The sequence below is a fragment of the Chlamydotis macqueenii genome, chromosome 17 (genome assembly GCF_036417535.1).
Source record: "Chlamydotis macqueenii isolate bChlMac1 chromosome 17, bChlMac1.mat, whole genome shotgun sequence".
NCBI lineage: Eukaryota > Metazoa > Chordata > Aves > Otidiformes > Otididae > Chlamydotis > Chlamydotis macqueenii.
Genome location: NC_141572.1, coordinates 6,475,252 through 6,482,017, shown reverse-complemented (window position 1 = coordinate 6,482,017; position 6,766 = coordinate 6,475,252). Strand labels below are relative to the sequence as shown.

At 36.8% G+C, this 6,766-nt stretch overlaps 1 non-coding gene across 1 annotated transcript; it reads right to left on the bottom strand.

Annotated features, from left to right (window-relative positions):
* Positions 1-2,348: 2,348 nt before the first annotated feature.
* On the bottom strand, positions 2,349-2,420 carry TRNAD-GUC (transfer RNA aspartic acid (anticodon GUC)). The gene has a single exon. It is a non-coding gene; the product is annotated as a tRNA-Asp (tRNA).
* Between the last annotated feature and the right edge of the window lie 4,346 nt (positions 2,421-6,766).

Sequence of the window (6,766 nt, the reverse complement as noted above, 5' to 3'; positions counted from 1 at the left end):
TGCAGGTAACTCCAGAGAACTACAGGTCCTCATAGTGGAGGAACGGGAGAAAAAAGGGACAGAATAGGGATAGACTTCACATAGAGAAAGGTGTGACAGTTGCAAGGCTTGGTGATGGCTAGGGAGACTCCAATTGCAAACTAAGGCACTCTCAATGTGATGTATAAGAAGGCTTGTTTCACAAGATCTTACTTGTCACTTTGAAAGAATAGTATATGGATACTAACAATGTCCTCATTGCTGTCCTGGTTTTTATTATTACGGTGTCTTTTTTTCTATGCTGGTGTGCGCGTCAGTGTTTTGCTCATGCACAGGAGCATCCTCATGCAGCTGATACTCCTGTGTCATTCCATGTAGACAACTTCTGGAAGCAGGGAAATAGGATCTTTGTACATTGCTTGTGATTGTCAGATTACTTGTCTGTTTAGAAAAAAGGTTTGCGTACCGTTAATAGTTGATGCTTACCACATCCAGAAGACAGTATTGTTGCCTGTTATTTACATTATATCGCCCATTGTTGGAGTATGCCGTTATCTGTTCCATCAGAGATGGTAACAACAAAGATGATGCAGCAGTTGTACTCCAGTGGCTGCTAATGCAGCGCTGGATGGAGAAGAGATGTCAACAAGTTAAAAATGTGGAGTTAAAACACTAAAATTGAGAAGGTGTTGTTAGGTTAAAACATTGTAGTATGAAGATGGTGAAAATTTGGGTAGAGGTGTCCATGTAGCATTGTTTCTTGATATCTAATAGCCCACAAGACAGCTAAAGTGCTGTTTTAATTGACTGAATGATAAAAGCTTAATCAAATTAACTTCAAGAAACTGCAAATAAATGAAAAATGTTTTTACGCAAAGCTTGATGCCAAGAATTCATTGATGAAGTATATGGCCGAACCTCTTTACTTAAGCACTAGAAACTACGTTTGCCAAATCTGACATTAGAGAAGACTTAGTCTAATAACATATAACCATTATTTCTTTGACGTACAGCCATGACAATTATCTTAGTAAAGGATTATGGCATTGCATTAAGCAGAGGAAAAAGCTACTTTAATACCACAGTATTAAGCCACCACAGTGAACTCTGGAAAGCACAACTTATCTAACATATTAAGGACAAATTCAGGTTATTAAGCCTAATTAAATCTATTTTAACAGGATTTACCTAAGTCTATCTAGAGGTTACCAGTCTTGATTTAAATTTGTCTAGAGCTTGCAGCAATACTGTATAAGTCACTGAGAAGATTACCGCGCACTTTGGTGGTCTTTGGATCAGGCTGATCTGCAGACAGATGCACACCGTGACATCAACATAACAAATAGCAAAACACATATTTCTGCAGCCATCCTATTATCTGGCAGCTGTTCCATTAACATCTTTCTGAACCTACAAGACTGCGACCAAGTTAATGGCTCATAATGCAGATATGTAATTGTTGACTGTTTCCTGCTAAGCAAGGTAATCTCTATGCTCTATTCACAGTTATTTAACACTTCACTTTGCATTTCTGGAGTACAGTTCAGAGCTGAAAAAAGAGTTCAGCATCTTCCTTTTATTCAGTGTTAGGTCTCCTGTTTGCTGAAATGCATATTTGTAATCCCTCTGAGCTCTTTTAGAGATAATTGTTTTGGATCTGTCCTGAAAGTTAGGGATATTTTTTTACTGTACCTTAATTTGTGCTGATGTTCTGTTGATCAAATTTTCCTTTTATTCTAAATCAATGTACAAGCTGGGATGTACTAGTTTTCTCCTTCATTGATAACTGCTACACAAGATAAGCTGTCTGAAGAAAAGTAGCAAATGGCTAGAGACAGCAAAATCCAGAAGAGTTGTTTTGACAAATGGTTTCACAAGAGAAAGAAACGCAAAACATCCTGTGTAGCCTGATGTTTTCATTAGCTGTGAAATTTCCAATGCAAGTTAATCTGTAGTTTCCTGTTAGAGTTTAGAATCAGAATGGTTTGGGTTGGAAGGACCTTCAAAGGTCATCCCCTGCAAGGAGCAGGGACAGCTCCAAAGAGATCAGGTTGCTCCGAACCTCATCCTTTCCAACCTTTCCAGGGATGGGGCATCCACCACCTCTCTTGGGCAACCTGTTCCAGTGTTCTGCCACCCTCAGTATAAGAGTTTTTTGCCTAATATCTAATCTAAGTCTACCTCCCTCTATCTTGAAACCATTACCCTTTGTTCTGTCACAACAGGCCCTACACTGAGGGGTTTTTTCCAACTCTCTCAGACTGTCCTCAAAGGAGAGGTGCTCCAGCCCTCGTGATCATCTTTGTGGCCTCTTCTGAAGCCTCTCCAACTGGTGCATGTCCTTCTTGTGTTTGGAGCAAATATATGGCCTCCCCGTCGGGGAATCGAACCCCGGTCTCCCGCGTGACAGGCGGGGATACTCACCACTATACTAACGAGGATGGATGTATGAATGTTTGGGCCACAGCTATAATTTTTTTTTTTCTGAGAAAGACTGTTTAGAAAAATTGTGTTTAAAAAGCATATTTAATTTATTTTTTTTTAAACTGAATCATCTCAATCTCTTTGGAAAAGAAAATACAGCAGTCCCTGCAGAAGCTGGAGTACAGATGAGTGCAGATACTATTCTGTTCACTACTGCCTTCCTTTGTGTCTGCGGTTTGTAACTCTGTACCTTGAACTGTTCTCTGTCAGGAGAGGTTCTGTCAGGGAGAACTTGAGAAATTTAAATCACCTCCCTAAAGAGGCAACTCCTTACAAAGCAGTATAGTCCACTGATACACTAGTAGAGAGCATAATAACCACTCCTGGTGGTCTTTATTGTAATGTGATATTTATATGAACTGGAATTTAATCATTAACCAATAGAAGTTGGGGGGGGTTGAATGTAAAAGATACAATAGCTGTCCTAGTTTTTCCTTTACTGAGAGCTTTTTCCTTTACAGAGGGCTTTTTTTCTTTATTTGCATATTGTATTTGGATATAATTGGAAGTACACTTTCTCTGGACCCTGCAAAAGAGGAACATGCATGTACAGTCCTGTCTCAGGAAGAAAACTATTGAACTTCAAAACCTGACATCTTTGTCTGGATTTTGTGCAGTGTCTTTTTTTTTTTCCCTAACATAACACAGCAGAAAGCTTGTGTTTGCTGTCAAAAACTGACAAGAGTTATTGGAATTAGGGATGACATACAGTTTGTGCACCTACGTAAATCTCCTCTGTATGGACCAGTCCTTGTTTAATCAGTAGTTAATTTTTCACTGCTGTATCAGCTTTATATAGTCATTGTGTGCACTACGGTAACATTTGCACGTGGCTGGATTCAAAACCAAAGTGGCTGTGTCTCTGCAGTTCATATAACTTTCGAAAATAATTTCCCACGCAAAACATGTTCAGAAATCCCTGAAGGTTTCTTAAACAATGGAGAAGAGTTCAGGACTCGGAAAATATTTGTTCCTTGAAATGACTGAAGGAAGCTTATTTTAGCAGGTATATTTCCATAGTGGTGAAAGGCTGGTACATACACATTACATTATTTTCTATTAGTTACCTCAGGGCAATGCCAACTTTGCTGAAGTGAATGCCCAAGTTTTGCTTCTGAAAGCTCCATCCCTCATAAAAACACTTGTATAGCACATGCTTTTAACTGTCTCCCTAACGTCCTGCTTGATCGTGTCATGTTTTATGTTCTTTGCATTGACCTCATGACTTCATCTTTAGGCACTTTATAATTAGACGTGATGTGATACAGTGTGAGAACTTTAACAGTAGGGGATGCTGATGAGGAAAGAAAATTAACTACTCATTTGTGCAGTGTCAACTTTCTGTTTGCCTCAGAATTCAATTCCATATATCACCTTTCTTGCTGCTTTGTACTACAAAATAATAAAAATTAAGTAGTTGGCCCTGTTTTCCAGGACTCTGGATTTAGATTTTAAGTAAGTTGATTCTCTATTCAGCAGAGCCTGTGATTACATCCACTTGACATTTATTATGGAAAAAAAGCTTGGCCTAGAGATAAAGGAACTAGCTCGAGGCTTGTGAAGACACATTTCCTTGTTCTGTTGGTTCTGTCATAATATTTGTATGTGACCTTGAGCAAATCAGACTGTTTTGAAGAACAATTTAGTATCTCAGCTTCATTTACTGAAATGTGTGCACTGAAGAGCTTTTTTTAAAATGTTGTGGTCAGTCTTTCTGTGCCCCAGTGCTCAATTTATGAATGAAAAAAATAGTAGTACTGCCTTATCTCTCTTCTGTCACAAGTGCAATAGTAACTATTGATTACTCAAATACTAGAGCAATGAGTGCTTGAAAGACTTCTTTCTAGGTATCTGGGACTTAAGTACATTTTAAAGTATGCTACTGAAAGGGAACCCAGTGCTGGAAAAATTGTAAAACAATTCCTCCTAAATTTCGGGATAACTTCGTTAAAATAAACTATGCACTTTCTAGAAGCTTGTATTAAAAGTTTGTCTTCTGAATTCAAGCTTCTATGGATGTCTAGAGCTCCATTAGTTATGCCGTGGGATCTGTTTTGGGGAAACAAAACCAGTCACTTAACCCAACTTTGTTGAACAAACCCAGTAATAATGTTTCATGTGCAGTATGTAAACTGGTCTGTTGATCAAAATGAGAAAAGAAGCCTTTATGTTTTATTTTACTTTCTAGTAAAGTGAGTTTAAAACAATTCACATATTATTACTGACTTATTTTTATGTCACTGCATGTGTGTAAAGAGATCATATTTTTTTGGAGACTTTCAGATTGGGATTGGTAGAAAAAAAATGAGAAATGCTAAATATGATAAACAGAAATTCAAGGCAAACTAAAAATTACCTGAGGATTTGGGCTCAATTTTGAAAACTGTGCTGGAAAAAAATGGGATGGTAATGTGAAAATGTGAAAGCACTTAATTTTGGTGTTTTGATCATATTTCGTTTCAAAAGCACCAAAAAGTTATTGAACTAAAATTTCTGGAGATGTCTTGTATTTTCAAAGGGAGTTGAATTCACTATTTTTATATTCACTATTTTTATAATTGAACTTGAACCAGTAGGTCTTCAATGACGTGTTTGTAAAATATTCTGATACGAATGGTTTGATAATCCTGATATTTCCCTGACTTCAGTATTTACAGAACACAAATTTTTAGTAAAAGTTGAAGCATTTCAGCTTTTCCACATGATCTTCATTTTGAAAAGTGGATTGGAAGTAATTGCCTCAGATACTTTAAAAGCTGTGGTGAAAATTTAGATCATTCTCACCTGCTGAAGAGGAATAATAACATCCAGGTTGGAAGCAGGCTTGTAACTCAGTAGCTAACACTATGTAGGATACCTTAGAACTCTGATATAAAGCCAGCGGATGCATGTAGGAAGATAAGAACATGTAGCACATGTCCTGGTTTTCCCTCATCCCTTACTAAACGAGCTGACTTTCGCTTCCAAGATTTCTTCTTCACACATCACAGGTGAAACAAGAAATAGCATTATAAATTGAAGAATTGTAGTTATTTTAAGCAATAAATTAAAGCTTCCCATTAAAAGCCTTGTGGGATATAATGTTATTTTAAATCAGAACTGATTTCCTGTGCCGTTATTTTAGTTGGATTGGAGAATTTCAGCTTATCCTTAATATTAATCATTGAGTAATTAAAGATGGATATATCATTAGACTTATCAGTTTTTCAATAAAAAGATGGTTAATTCAGCGTATGGAAACCGAGCATCTTCTCATTTTGAATTAACGTTTTTGGTAAAACCCTGGTTTGCTATTAAATGCAAACAGAGTTCCCACTTCACAAAAGGCTGCTATGGAAGATACCAGCTCTCTGCCCAGTTATCTTTGCAACACTTTTATGGAAAAAAAAAAAAAAAAACATTTTTTTTCCCACTTAATTTTATTACTTACAATATTTATTTCTGTATTTGGTAATCTGAGCCTATGTACTATTGGTGTTTTTCCCACAGAAAAACAGATGTAATGCTGTACATAATGTGTTATGTTAGTTTTGTTTCCAACATGTAATTGGATGAATGATTTAAATAGCACCCCAGTGAGAGGAGAAATAAATAGGCCAACACACTCTATTTTCTTTTCTTTTCTTTTTTTTTTTAATGTTTATAAGTGGATGTGTCATTGAAAAGATGAGATTTGCTTTACTGCAAAGAGAAGAATATGTTGTATTTTAGAATAGTGATTGCATGGATTTTTTGAAATTATTTGAATCTGATTACTCAGCTGTATGACTCTTCTGTGAAGAAGACAACAATGTTTAAAGTGTACTTACCTTGGAGTTAATGTTACATTAGTCAGAGTCTTTCAGAATGGCAATTTGGCGTTTATTTTGCTCTTAGTTTACGTGTCTTTCTCAAGAACCTTCCTGCCTACCTGTGGGTTTTGATTCCCAGCTCTGGAGGCATTCTCTGCATCTGTACCACATCTTGAATATCTGAGGAGCTGCATTTTTTTTTACTTAATCTTTGTTTAGCTACCATCTAGCTAGATTCTGAAGTGCTTTGGGAAGTATTTGCTACAGGGATGCCCACTGGACGTCTTTAGATTTATAACTGGTGATATGAATGAATTGCCAAACACATTGCTTGCATGGTTCCTCCTCTCTCACAGCTCCCCAGTAATAAATTTTTTAGGTTGTGAGCCTGATTTGTGTAGTGTGTGTTTTTTTTTTGTTTTTTTTTTTTTTTTTTTTTTCCTCTTCTCGATGGTTAAATGAACAGTGGAGTGGGAAGTAGGATGGATGTTCATGTAAGAGCTGGGTATAGG